Here is a 15508-nt window from a genome sequence, read left to right on the forward strand (position 1 = left end):
GTTATTGTTGTTGTTGTGGAAGTTATATATACGCGGTTTTTTTGTTTTTTGTTTTGTGTTTGTTTTTATTTTATTTTGGTTTTTAGGTTTTGAAGTATGGTCTTTTCCCACATTTTATACGTTTCTTTTCTACCTCATAAATCATATTTGGCCAATCACAAAGTCTTTGCCATCTGTCTATCCTTTATTTGTCATTGCTTATGACACAACTACAACTTTTATCCACCACATTTAATTTCATTTTTTTCAAATTAAAATAATCAAATAAATATATAAAATAGTTTGTATAATAGTATAGAAAAGAAAAATTGTGATACTTTGCATGTGTTTGTTTAATTATTATTTTTTGTTAAATAAATAAGGTGTTTGATGTTTGAACTTCAGTCTCTGCATATAATATGCATTAACTCTTATCAAGTGAGCTAAGATCATGAGACACTCTAATTATAAATTTTTATTTCAATTTTATTTATTTATTTTATGGTATCCAAAATTCTAGTTCAATTTTTTTGACAAAAATATATATTTAAATTTGAACGGTAAGAGGTCTCTTCCAATTTATGGAGAGTTCTTTAGATCAAATCAAATGGTGTTAAATATCTTGATGAATAGTTTTGACATCTATTGTAGTTTTACCTAATTGAAGTGATTAATTTTTTGATTGTGCAATAGATACTTTATTCACACATCACTCAATAGTATCACTTTTTAATATTAGTTTTTAAAATATCTCGACAATATAAATATGATTTAAATGTAAATAGATACATATGAAAAAAATGATTTTACATTGTTTGTACATAGAAATCAATATCTTGACATAATACATGTTACTTTATGAAATAAAAAAGATGTATTGGTAAGTTATATTTTTCAACTAAAGTTTGAGTTTTAGATATTTTTTTGATATTCCTTCATAAAAAAAAAAAGATATTTGTTTATATTAAAATAGAGTAAGCAAAAAAAATCATAAAAAAAGACAACTTGGATTGTGACACTTGGCATTGAGTTGGCCTTGAATCCCAATAATAGTCAATATAGGACCCACTAAGATGGACAAAATCTATAGAAAAGAATACAACAAAACTTTGGTCGATGAAATAGAAAAGATAAAAATAAAAATAAAGAGATTCTAGGCGTTTCTAATGAGGATGAACAAGTGTGCTGTAACAGAGCTGGAAGGTTCTCAAGTTTCACACCAACCTCAACTGCATGCATTCATCTTATCCATTCCATTACATTTCATTTTTTGTAACGCTTTATTTGGCACTTTTGTACGTTGTCCAATTCAATCCTAACGCGCTTTATTCATTGTGAATCACACCATACACGTTTGTTCAATTTGTGTGGGAGAGAAAATGGGAGTTTTTTTGAGGGATCAATTAATATAGTTGATTGGACCAAGAGATATGAGAATGGGGTTTCATAGATAGGTAGGTGTAAATCTTATCTATATCCAATTAAATAGGTTGGCTAACTATTTTAGGAAATTATTTAGTGAAAATTAAAATGTTCCCTAACTAATTTCTCTCTTGTTTATGTCAAAAAAAACTAATTTCTTTCTTGTTAATTTGTTACAACAAATTTCTCTAGTTAAAATCTATACAAGGGTGTTTATTTCTGGTTTTACATGTGACTAGACGGTAGAGTATACACTAGTGTGCACTGTCCACTTTTCTCATATGAATATTCTAATTGACCCTCTAAAAAATATATAATTTTGTGGGCAAAATTTTATTAATATTTTTAATTTAGTCCTTCTGTTAACAAAATGTTACAAAAATGATGATGTGGCAGGATAACTAAATCGAAAATGTTTACAAACTTAAAGTATTTGTGTGACTAAAATAACTTAAATGACCAATTTATTACAAACCTCAAACTTAAAAGACCACGATGTAAGTTTGATTTGTAGAGATTGATTTAAAGTTTAAATTAATTTAATTTAAACCGATGAAAAATTTGATGTTGGTATCTGTTTTTGAGACAGTTTTAGAAAAATTAATTTAATTTAAACCGATGAAAAATTTGATGTTGGTATATGTTTTTGAGATAGTCTTAGAAATCTTATCCAAACACAATTCACGGTCTTTCCCTTTGTTACAACTACAATTGAGTGTGAAGTTACCGCTCTACAACAAGTCCTCCAAATTGCTCTTATCCTTGGCCTTAATCGAGTAGTTTTCAAAACTGATTGTCAGATAGTCGTGACTACAATCCTTAATATTAGCTCTTATGTGAATGATCTAGGAAATTTACTATCTAATTGTAAGACTTTGCTCTTGTCTAATGCTAGTTATGTTTTAGCTTATATTAAGAGACAAGAAATAGAGTCGCTCATAATCTTGTTAGAGCGTCTATCTTACATGCTAGTCCATTTCTAAGACAAGCAAATAGATTTTTAAGACTTTTCTCATTCTCCATTTTGTATTCACTCTATAATTTTGGATGAAATGAAATGAGTTAACTTTCCTTCAAGAATTTAATTTAATTTAAAAAATATACAAATTTAAATCCGAATACTACCCATGGGAAACTAACTTATTATACAATAGTTTCACTCTCTAAATTAATTTTTATTGAAAACTCTTAATTTAACTAGTTAACTTTGTTTTGTCGAAATACAAACATAGATTTTTTTTTATAGAAACAAACATAGCTTACTGAAAAGATATTTCGGAATATAATAAAGTGGCAAAATAGTGAGTATGATCTAATAATTTTTATGTATGTTAAAAATTGATTGAAACAATTATTAATTAAATTTTATTTACATTTCAATCAAACTCTCGATCATGTCTCATTCCCTTTAGAATAAGAGAATTAAGATAATGAAGAAAAAAAACACATTTTCAATATTATCTTTTAGATGCAACCGTCGAAAAAAGGAAAAAGTTAGTAATTTTGTACTTTAATTTTTATACAAGTAAAGTATACAGTTTCATTAACAAAAAAATACAAGTGACAAAAGAGAAGTTGAATCATAGATCATACATGAGTTTGCATATAATTAGAGCGTAGCTTGCACGGTTTCTACATAGTGGTTAGGTTGATCATTGTGATTTGCTTACGCACACATCTCCAAAGTATGTGATAATTGAGTAGCACATGCATTTTCCATGTTATTTTTATGTATAGACTACGGTCCAAATAATAAACATTATAACTGCCACTCAGTTAAGTAAACATTATAACATTTTGGGAAGAAAACTAAATAAGTTAAGTAAACATTATAACATTTTGGGAAGAAAACTAAATAAAATATGTGCAAATTGAAGTAGTGGGTCTAGACTCTAGACAGTGTATCTGTCCCAACTTCTCCTTTTAATAATTTGGACGAATATTTTGGGGAACTTTATTTGTCATTTTTCAACCATTGCATTCCATTAAGTCATTAACAATCTCAGACTCTGTTATACACTTGATAAATTATTCTGTTGTTTAGAATTTGGAATTATCGAAGGTTTGACTCACTTTGATGGATAAACAAAGGTGTTTAGCATCTTAATTATCGAAGACATTGTTTGATTAACTTTTGTTGTCTGATTTGGTTCTTATTTTAATCGTTAATAACATAGTCTTGCACGCGTTGATTTGAATTCAATGTTTTCTGACCAACAAACATTTAAGTTCATCGACGAACACGGCACTCATATATTGACCTTAAAATAATGTCATATACAAATAATGTCATATTCAACGCATACCTTAGACTTTTTAAATGGGACTAGACTCTAACCCGCATGATATACGGGTTTTTGTAGAGTTTCATATATAAGTATTAAACTGACTATATTATTAATTTTAAAGTTACATTTAAAGTCATAGAAATAATCAAACTATGTAGGATTGAGAGTGTCAACATAAAAAATCTCCAAAAAAAATAAATAGAAATATTCTGTCTGTATCAACAAAAATGAATATGGAATGAAACTCCTAAACTAAATTATGTGAAAGTAATCAAATAAACATAATAAAAATGAGTGTTGGAGGCAAAAAGCCTTTTAGGATTGCATATTTATTTTAGAAGCAACAATAATACAATAAAATGTTAGTGGTTTAGTGGTAAAAGCTCTAAGGTGTTATTACCGGTACTCGGTTTGATTACTTGCAAACCTTTTTTTTTTCAAAATAATTATTTTCGTTCCTTGCAAACCTTTTTTTTCAAAATAATTATTTATACCCGCCAAAAAAGGTGGGATAAGGGTTAATTAGGGTGATTGGAGATTGTCTAACATTAAATGTTAGACAATCTCCAATCAACCCTAATTTGAGATGAGAGTAATAATTATATCTCACCTCTTATTTGTTGATGACTGTTCCTCTTTTTTAGAGCCAATATGGACCTAGCAATTTAAATGCAAGCCATTTTATCTACTTATAAGAGAGCTTCTGGTCAGGCAGTGAACCATAAAAAATCAGAGACTTTTTGTAGAAGAAATGTTCTAACTACATATCATAATAATATTGCAAGCATTTTGGGCGTACAGGCTGTTCTAAGGACTGACAAATATTTGGGGCTCCCTTCTATGATAGGCAGGAGCAAAAAAATCCACTTTCAGATTTATTAAAGATAGAATTTGGAAGAAGATAAATTCATGGAGTAGTAAAAGTCTCTCAAAAGTCGGTTGTAACACCCCGTTTTCCCAACATATAAAATAATACATAATAATAATCAGAGTATTCAACTTAAAACAGGATGTCACATTTCTTTAAATTATAAATCAAATATAATTAGAGTCAAAATCTGCTCTTTATTTAAAACAACTTCTGTCAATAACTTCAAATATGTCGCAGCGGAAAAATTCTTAAATGTTAAACAAATACTTGGCACTAAAGGCCTCAACATCTTAAACAACTTATTAAACATTCCATTTCAATGGTTCATCAACATAATTCATAAAGACACGTAACAAAAGGAAATAAAGCAAAGATCCACATCCCGTTACGTATCAGAGCACCTAAAGACACAGTGAGAGATAGCCACCCACGACAGCAATCAACAGCTACTTATTCTCGATCACCTGCAAGTTACTCATACGAAGAGCAACATTTCCAAGCAGAAGGGGTGAGATTCACAAACAATAATGTTAAGCATATAATTCAACAATTATATTTAACGACATAAACATCATCAACATATCATAACAATGGTCATGTAGCATCATTACCATCATCATAATCAACTTCATAATCAACATCAATATCAACTTCATAAATCAACTTAACAACTTGACTCGACAATGCAACTTAACTCGACTATACAACTCTATCATTTTACTCATGCATGTGGTACATTCTAGGGCATAAGCCCTCGTCGCTTTTGAGCATAAATATACTCCTAGGGCATGAGCCCTCGTCTTTATTGAGCAAAAGCTCCTAGGGCATGAGCCCTCGTCTTTAAATGAGTATGCATGGACTCAACAACAATACTTTGACTACCAACAACTTCAACGACATCGACAGACAACTTACAACTTAAACGACATTGACAAACTACTTACAACTTTGAAGACATTGACGACAACTGTGGTAACGACAACGACAGCGACTTCACATCATAATTTCATATTCATCAATCATAAACAACGTCATATAACATCGTATTTAAACATCAATAATTCATCATATAACATCGTATTGAAACATCAGCAATTCATCATATAACATCGTATTCAAACATCAACAATTCATCATATAACATCTTTGTAAAAACATAATAAATTATACACAGCATATTTCCATGTCAAACCAAGGATACTAGAAAGATATCACAATTATCAAGCAACTTTCATGTTTATACCAAAGACCAATTCAAAACAGAAAACGTGTGAAACAGACGCAAAAACATGAAACAAAGAATGTTGTCACCGTACAATTTCACTAAGACCTCCTTGGCGTATTTTCATCATAACTCAAAAACTAAAAATCATATTCGCGTCAAACCAAAGCCACTGGAAAGCTAACAAAATTATCTAAAACTTTCATGTTTACACCGAAGGCCAATTCTGTACCGATCAATTCCAGTTTTCATTTCAATTTTGAAAAAGTTGTGCAGAAAGTCCATAAAAATTCACTGTGACCTACGTGCAGTAATTTGGCCATAACTCAAGTTCTATAAATCATTTTGACATCAGACACACGACATTAGAAAACTAACATCCATACCTACAACTTTCGTGTTTACACCTAAGATCAATTCTGTACCGATCAATACCAGTTTCTATTTCAAAATTCGGGGCAGAGATAAGAAAAAATTAGGAAAAGCAACTTATATTATTCAAACTTCACATTCATTCAAAATCATCACAATCAACAACAACAACTCAACATAATTCATACCCAATTCATAATATGACATTAACAACAACAATCATCAATAACCACAAATCAACAACAACATAACATAAATCATCAATTATCACTCTTAACCCTAATTCTCCAATTCTCAAAAACTAAACCTACAACATGTTAAATGAAATTTTCAGAATCATAGACTCAAGATTATTGAATGATAGTCCCACCCTTACATTAGATTAATTGATTGGAAGGAATCTACAGACTTCTCTTCTCTGGTTCTTCTCTTCTCTAGGTTTCTCCTCTTTCTCTAGGTTTCTCCTCTTTCTCCCAAAAACAGTTTGCATGTAATCCTTATATTCTAACTCTGACTCTCCTCTTTCTATAAACCTTAACCTATTTATTTTCTCTTAATTCCAATTCTGCCCCAAAACCTCATTATTCTAAATAATTATATTTCTCCACTATATATATACTTCCACTAAATATATTCTCCCACTAAATATATTCTTCCACTAAATATATTCTTCCCTCATATTGCAATTTTGGTCCCTCCCTCATATTTTTTAATTAAAAATTGGTGATCTTATATGTTTTAAATGATTTGCAAATTATTTGATATGAGAAAAAGATCAACATCAATGAAATTTCAAGATAATTCTCTTAAAACTATAATGATGTGCAACAAAAAAACATGTCATATTTTTTAGACCAAATTTTTTATGTAGATACTGAAATATTCAAATTTTAAAATAGGGGGACAATTCCGTGAAAATGATAAAAATAGAGAGACCAAAACTACAATTAAACCAAACACAAAAAAACATGTCTTTTAATACAACTCGGTGTTAGAACTACATTTCTATTCAAATTGAAACAAGTACTCCTCTCATTTATAACTTTAAATAGGATTACCATAACATTCATTTTTCTAATGATGTTATTTTTCACCTTCAATTTCAACAAAATTGCAGTGAAAACAACAAACTATGCATTAGAGCCTCTGATTTTGCAGTGAAAAATGCATCGGACGCGAGAATTTGCTTGCGTAAGTTGTTCCAAACACACACTAAAGCATCTTCTATACCATTTTCAAATCTAATAAAGTAAATTACCGCGACTGTGCACACGCAGCTCTTACTCTAGTTGTTGATGAGTTTTGATTTACCACCTAATAAAATAGGATACAAAAATTCGAAAATGTTGTTATAATTATTCCTCCAACTTTACAATAAAACAACAGCAGGTCGAAAATAATGTCAGAGTTGTGCTTAGAATGCTTACCTAACAACATGTTTGGAATAAAGTTATAAATTTCTAAATGGTCTCAGCCCTCAAACCTTTGATCAAGCAAATCAAAGAAAGAATACCCTCTGCTGTGTTGTGTCAACTAATATTTTATGCGCACACATGGTTTTTGGTGTCAAACTCTTGTTCGGAGAATCACATTTACCTAATACAAGCGATACTCAAAGGAGCAATGCTTTGAGCAGTAGCATAGTATCGATAAAGGTTTAAGCTACATGAACTTATACTTGATCAACAATATAAGTGTTTTCCTCTGATGTAAAACAAGATTTAAAGCAGAAATTAACCCATGATTAGCCTAAGAAATAGATAAGAGATTAAGAAAACAAAAAATAAACAAATGAGGAGGTTAGTTGAATGATTCTAGCAAAATAGTTTTCATGAAATGGGAAACAACAATGAAACACATTAGCACCTGACACACCAGTGATACTGCAGAATTATCTATCATCTTTCATTCCAAACATTGCAAATGCGATACTACATCCACTAGCAGTGAAAAGAAAGTGATAAGTAATCCAGAAGAACCCTAACTTCTAATAGAGTGGCACAAGTTCGTGGTTAGCAACAATGCAAAATATGCTCCTAAAACTATTTTAGTCAACAGAATAAAGTTATACTCTAAACTATGCTCTTCATGTAACAAAATCAATATCTTCAATATTTCCATGATCTTCATAACAGATTCATTCCCTTCACATGTACTCACCACTACTAGTTACTACCAACGAAGGCTATTTTGTAGCACAGGTTGTACAAGAAAAAAAAAGAAGGCACTATTCTACGGAACAACAGAAAACCATGAGAAAAATAAAAGACGGTGCAGAAAGAAATTGACAGCAGAGGATCTAGATCCATTCTGAATTTTGTTCAGCAGATCTAAGATTTGGGAATTTATGTTTTGGCTGTTTGTTTATAATATATACATGAGTTTGGATTTAGATTCACTACATTATAATATATACATGCCAATACTAGTTAAAGATAAATAACACAAGCATAGTAGATACTAAAAGCACATATATCATAACTCATCGAAGCTAGTATTACTTTCACCTTCATTTCTTATCAACAAAACGAAGAGTATGAAAAGAGTGTCACCGTAACGAGTTTCAGGAACAGAATTAAAAAACAACATAAAGTTTTAATAAGAAGACAGTGCTGGTTGTTGATTCTTTAGAAAACTAGTGAGAAGTTATCTCAACTCTTCATCTGAAAGTGTTAACAAAGCAAAAGAGAAGAACAGTAAAACAAATAGGAGAAATAGAATTCTCCTTCGAGGGGAGCACCTCCTAAACAATGAAAGAGTTAAATGATTCTTTTGATAATCTGTCACTGTTTATTACATTCCATACATATAGGGAAATACTAGTACTCAATACAGAAATGATTGGTACTATTACAGCTGGTAACAATGACTCATAGTGATGTTATCCTCTCAGCCTAATGAGGTGTTATCCTTCTAGACTCTTCTTCACTTAGTGAGCCTTGGTACTTCATAATCATTCAGCCATTTGGGCCTTAGCTTGTTTCTCTTTGCACGTCCCATAGGAATAGTCTCCTCCTGAATCTCATCTTCCTCGCTGCTTTGAGTTCCACTCATATCTCCTAACCTCTTCATCATCAAATTCATTAGCCGTAACATCTCGTCTTGTTGTCTTGCCAGACGCCCGAGTTCCTCTTGATTCTTCAAGTATTGCTCTTTTAAGAAAACCAAGATTTTCAACACAGGGTTACTATCCTCAACAGACATGGCAGGAGCATCAATATTTTCATCAGCTGTCGTACAAACATGAGCAGAACTTCCAGCAGGAACATCATCACAAAATTTTCTATACTTAAGAAGGTCAACAAGATTGGGAGGAAATTCAGGTGGAACACCAACATCATTACTACTTCTGTTAGTTTTTCCTAGATGAGGTCTATGTTTCCTTGAACTTTCACTTCTCTTCCGCTTCACAATGTTCTTAACAAAATCTCCATTACTCAATACGGATTGCTTCCACCACATTGCATAACGCGTAGTTATGTGCCTCAAAGAGTCTTGGTGGAAAATACAAATTTTTATCAGATGTAAGCCTACAATAGTATTTCCAAGCAGTGATTTTAGTCTCATTGAATCTAGGCACATCACTTGGAACATCTTGATCCATTCCAAATTGCATAGCAACTCTGTCTGGCGAATACTGCTAGTCAAATCCAACAAGCTCGGAAACTCTTGAGCATATAACAAATGAGAGCATTTGTTTATCCAAATCTTTCTTAAATGGTACCGAAAATGCATCATTTGGATAAAACATTTCACATTTATCAGCATATCTAACATATGGACGCCAGAGAAAATCATTGATAGTTGAGTCTAATGCCAACTTAACATTGTCGATTTCCAAGGCCTGAACTTTATGCCACCTAAACAATAAAGGGTCTACATGGTTTATCAGCATGGGTTGTGGTTGTAAATTTTTGAACCTCTTCCACACCCAAATTTGAACCAAGTAAAAGGGTAATTGAAGAGTAACTTGTAAAGGATATCTATCAGTATCAACAATTTTTTTCTTAAACAAAGTTAAATCTTTATATATCGTAGCTAAAACAGGTGGTGCTAAAGCAATAGGATTTCCTCTAGCAAGAAGAACAGCAATAGAAAACCAACAACTTTTCAGCCAAGAGAGTTTATGAGGAAAAACAGAAAGTGACAACCAAGTAGCAAGGAATGCTTCATGTTCAATTTCACTGCCTTTATCAATGAAAATATCTATCCATAATTTTATTCTAGACGATTTACCTACTTGTTTCAGATCAGTAGTAAGTTGTTCTAATGCAAGTATCAATTTCTTCTCCACCTCTCTCGTTTCTTGGTCTGTAACTTGTGTGAAAATAGGATCACCAATGACAGGGTAACCCCCCAAAACCATGACATCTTCCAAAGTGATTGTTGCCTCACCAAATGGAAACACGAAAGTATTGGTCTCACAACACCATTTGTCAACAATCCCAAATAGCAAGTTATGATTTTTATGAACGTAGCATTTAGTACTCATAATGGCTTGAAAGATTCCAGCTTTCCTCCACACAGATTCATACTTTTGTTGAAGCTTATCAATCCAAGAAACCCATTTGTGTTGTTGGTAGTGCCAGGCATGGAAAAACAGAAGATGATGATGATGATGATGAAAATGAGTCAAGCTTAAAAGGTGGTTGATGAATGGAGTTTGAAATGGGTTTAAGAAAATGGGCAGTTCTGAGTGTTGGTTCACTGTCACCAGCAGGTGAAACCATGAAATCTTCCCTCATCTCCACCTCCATAAATGTATCTTCTTCTTCAACTGATTGTTGGTTCATCATGTGTAGTGTATGTATGAGACTATTCCTTAAAAAATTCAACTATGATGGAATTCAAAGTTGAAACTGAACTCATTAATTTGTTTTCGAAAAATGGTTACTCTGCAAAGGATAAGTTGGCATTAAAACAGTAGCAATGCTTTAGGAAACTTGACAACACGTTACTTGCAAAGGAAGGCAAAAATATTACCCTACTTTATCTCTCTTTTTTCACTACTCCCTCCCTCTCTAACTTTTTACAGGAACTTCTACGTCAGTTCCTTTCATGCAGAAACTGCTGCTTATTGATAGCATATATATATATATATATATATATATATATATATATATATATATATATATATATATATATATATATATTGATGTGTAAACAATTTGAATTTATAAAGTAAAAGGGAAAAGTAGCACATGCACATGAAGGCTAATCTCTTTAAGCACTAAAATGAATAACAGATTATTTCAAAATCAATTGAGGCTTTTGTTAGTGAATATCTAAACACAACGCAATGAATTGATTGAATAAGAGAAAATTTGAAATTGAGGAAGATGGTACAAATTGATTATTCCAATACGTAATATTATTAAAAAAAGGGAAAACTATTTACAAAAAAGAGAGGTGATTAGTGGTGGCGGTGGTGGTGGTTATGGTTTTGATGTGAGATGGTGGTGATTCGGTTGATGTTGTGGGGGTGGTGGTGATGATGTGTGGTGGTGGTGGTGTTTCGGTTTGCTTGGGGTGTACGTGGGGTGTCATGGTGTGGTTTGGATGGGGGTTGTGGATTTTTTGGGCTCGGATTTGGTGTTGGAACGCTTTGTGGACGAGAGCTTTTTAAGGGAGAGGTTGGTGTTGATTAGGTGGGGAGGGTGGGTGTTTTCGTGGTGGTTGTTGTGGGTGACTTCTTTTGGTGGCCGCCTCTGTTATTCGTGTCCATATTCGTTGTCGCTTGCTCTTGTTTTGGATTTTCGGTTGCTTCTGGTGTTTAGAGTGTTTTGAGGGTTTGTGTCCTATGAGCTGAGCATTTTTTTCCTTTTGGTTTGTTGGTTGCACCACCGCTAGCTTGTCGCCCAATTATTTTACTTATTGTGTGCTGGATTCTGGTGGGCCAGTTACTTTTGCTTCGAAACCGGGAGTTGGCGTCTGACTGCAATATTGTTTGGCTGGCTACGGTGTTTCTTTGGTGGACCGGGGGTAAGGGGTGCCCTTTTGATTTGGTTCTGAAGTCTGGTGGGCCGATCACTTTTGATTCGAGATCGGGAGTCAGCTCTTTGATTCAAGTTTGGTTTTGGGTTGTTTTGGTGTTCTTTCGGTGGACCGGAGGTTGAGAGGTGGTGGAAGCTGATTGATCTTGAGAATAATGGCTTAGCTTTGAGGACGGGTGTTTCATTTAGTGGGGTTTTATCTGGGGTTTGAGTAGTGGTGATGAGTGGTTATGGATTTCGTTTTTGCAGAGATCGTTTTCGTATAGGAGTCTGTTTTAGGTGATGATGTTTATTTTTGGTGGGTGTTGAAGGTAGGGTTTGATCAGGTGTTGTTTGTAGCGGGTGTCTTTTAAGATGTTTATTTTCAGGTGTTCCGCCTATATACGGCGCATTTAGTTTGTATTCTCTGAATTACTAGTCTCTGTTCGTCTTGAGCAGGGACCTGGTTGTTAATAAAAAAAATTGTTTAAAAAAAAAAGATAAGAAAATAAGTTTTTTGCGATACCTATTTAAAATTTGTGTGTATTTGCGATACCCATTTAGAATTCGTGTGTACTTTAATTGATATTGATTGGTACTTGACATTTGCTTAAATTGTAGGTGGTTAAAATAATTTAATGTAACACAATTTTTTTTTTTAACAATAATCGATATAAATTTGTTTTTAGTAGATTATTGTAATTAGTAGTTATAAATATCATTTGATTTTCCCTCAAAAAATATCACTTGATTTTTAGTGTGTAACCGTTTGAGCTTGATAAAAAAAATAGTGTTAACCCTGTGGTTTCTAGAGGATGAGACTTCTAGTAATCGGTCTAGAGGTAAACAAAGCTTTATTGATAATTGTTTTATCCAAAAATCGAATTCAGATTCCCATAAATAATTAATCCTATGATAAAACTCACTAATCACTTTAAACGAATCATTTGATTAGGTTGATTAAACTTTTATTGATTTGATATTATTTCCAATGTTAACAGACTTTAAAAATGAATCAAGAGCCTTAACTCATTTTAACTACCAATGAATTCATATCCTTTTACTCCTTTTGTACGTGAAATCAACTTAATTTGCTTGTGAATATATTTGTATTAATGATCTTGTTATATATATATATATATTTCAAAATTTCTTCTTTTGCGACTGAATTTTCAGTCGCTTAAGTGTAAAAATTGGTATCTAGCTAATACGTCTAGCTGATTGAAATAGTGATCGAAAATTGGATCGCTATAATATAAAATATTAAAAATCGATCGCTAAAGTTAAAAATATTAAAGATCGGTTGCTATTTCAATCGCTACTTATTTAGCTACGCTGAAAATGTATTTCTGGATCGGTCCTTCCTTGATGCTTTATATAGGAAATGATTGGTGGAAGTATGGTTTATTATTTTTTTTAATTATATAGGTTAGTGAAAATTAGGGTCCTTTTAATTATTATTTTTTTGAACAGGTAATTTTATTAATAAACCAAATCTACTCAGGCAGAGTCTGACGGTATATAAACATACAAAACCCCATTATACAACAAGAGTACCAACAAGCTCCCAGCGGTCACACCCAAACCCAGCAAACAACCAAAACAGAAGCCACACACAGCAATAGAAAATATTAAATGCATTAAATTCAAAATTCATAAACAGAAGAGACGTCATTAATTAGAGAAAATAATGTATGGCAATATGCATTTGACTTATAATTAAGTTATGTAATTATTTATTTTTTTAAAAACTCATTAAAAGCCAAATTAATCAGAGTAAAGAGGGTAGTTATTGTAAGAAGTAATTTGATCACTATCACTGTACACAACAAAATACAAATTGCTTAAGTTTTCTAGTTCCACTAGGGTAAGAATTGGATTTCATGTGGATATACATAGTGTCTTCATATCATTGAAGAAACTTTTATTGTTTCAAAAACGGATACAAAGGTACACTTTTAGTTCTAATTTTTATTTATCTTTTATAATTTAAGTGCAAAATAGATCAAATTTTAATTCTGTTGTACGTGTTATGAACAATGTTTTGACGTCAATTTCTATCTTTTATTTAAATTAAAATTAAATTTAAAGAAAAAATGTAGTTAATTTTTTTTAATTTAAAATTTAGACAAGATGTTGCCAATTCAGACAAATTAAAAAAATACAACTCAAAAACAAATATTTACGATTATTGAAATTATGTGTGATATGCATTTTCTGAAAGTTATACCAAAATTAATTTAAAAGAAGAGAATTATGTGTGATATGAATTTTTTTAAAAATTATACCACTTCTTATTTTTTTTTTAAATTGATATATGCTTAAACTTGATTTGCAACAATTTATTATGTTTGGATAAATTTGTTTCACTTTTCATCGGATTTTATTCTTTTTTTTTTTTTGACGTTTCATCGGATTTTATTCACTATTAAGAGTGGGCTGATTTTCAAACACATATAAAAAATACAGAAGTTGAAAAGAATCATGCGATAAAAAAAAATGCATGGGAAGAAAAAAAAAAGTGGTCGACAGGTCGAGGGAAGAGATAATCAAGAATATTTCAAATTTGAAATTAAGGGCATATATGAGAAAATAAATTTAAACTTTTTTTAGGGGAAAAATAAATTTAGACTTTTTTTTTTGAAACAAAATAAATTTAGACTTTTGTGCAGAGATTACTATGAAAGGAAATATGCGTAAGATAAATCAAAAAATATTTGACCCCTTTAATTATTTTGATGATTGTTTTAAGGATTCGAATTAAACAAATTGAATGCATGAAATTTGGTGTTGGCAGGATCCCTTTGTTTGCTTGTGGATTGGCTAATGCTTTAATTTTCATTTCTAACTCTATTTCTAAGATTGGATTGTTGTAACTTTGTTTTGTTTCTTTAGGCACTCCTTGTGCTAGGAAGCAAACTTTTTTTCATTAATATATATCTCATTTTGGCTTATTCAAAAAAAAAACATTATTGGTGTCATTTGGTCAGCTACAAAACATTTTCAGTACATTGCGATAAATTCATTCATATGTATTTTCCCCCCACACAAATGCTCATAAAGAAACTATGTATTTAATCTTATTCAGTTTTTATTTAATTTATTTTCTTTTTTACTATTTTTAACATCAACGATACACTTTATCTAAAAGAAACATTAATGGTACACATTTTTCATAAAGCGGTTTTTTTTTTAAACTAGAATCATATGTAGTAATTGAAAAAAAAAATCTATGAACGGAAAATCAAACCAAAATATCACGGGCAAAAAAGTTTGTGTTTCATTCATGCATCAATATATGTTCTTATGCTTCTGTACATGATTATAAATTCTACAACTTCTTATTGGTTTAAGCATATTGCAGTGAGACAAAAACAAACAT

At 31.3% G+C, this 15508-nt stretch overlaps 1 pseudogene; it reads right to left on the reverse strand.

The window, feature by feature from the left end:
* Positions 1 to 8924: 8924 nt before the first annotated feature.
* LOC146921014 (uncharacterized) lies at positions 8925 to 10950 on the reverse strand (annotated as a pseudogene).
* Positions 10951 to 15508: the final 4558 nt, after the last annotated feature.

This window comes from Medicago sativa, chromosome 5 (assembly GCF_051527215.1).
Source record: "Medicago sativa cultivar Bolivia chromosome 5, Bolivia_mono, whole genome shotgun sequence".
Classification (NCBI taxonomy): Eukaryota; Viridiplantae; Streptophyta; class Magnoliopsida; order Fabales; family Fabaceae; genus Medicago; species Medicago sativa.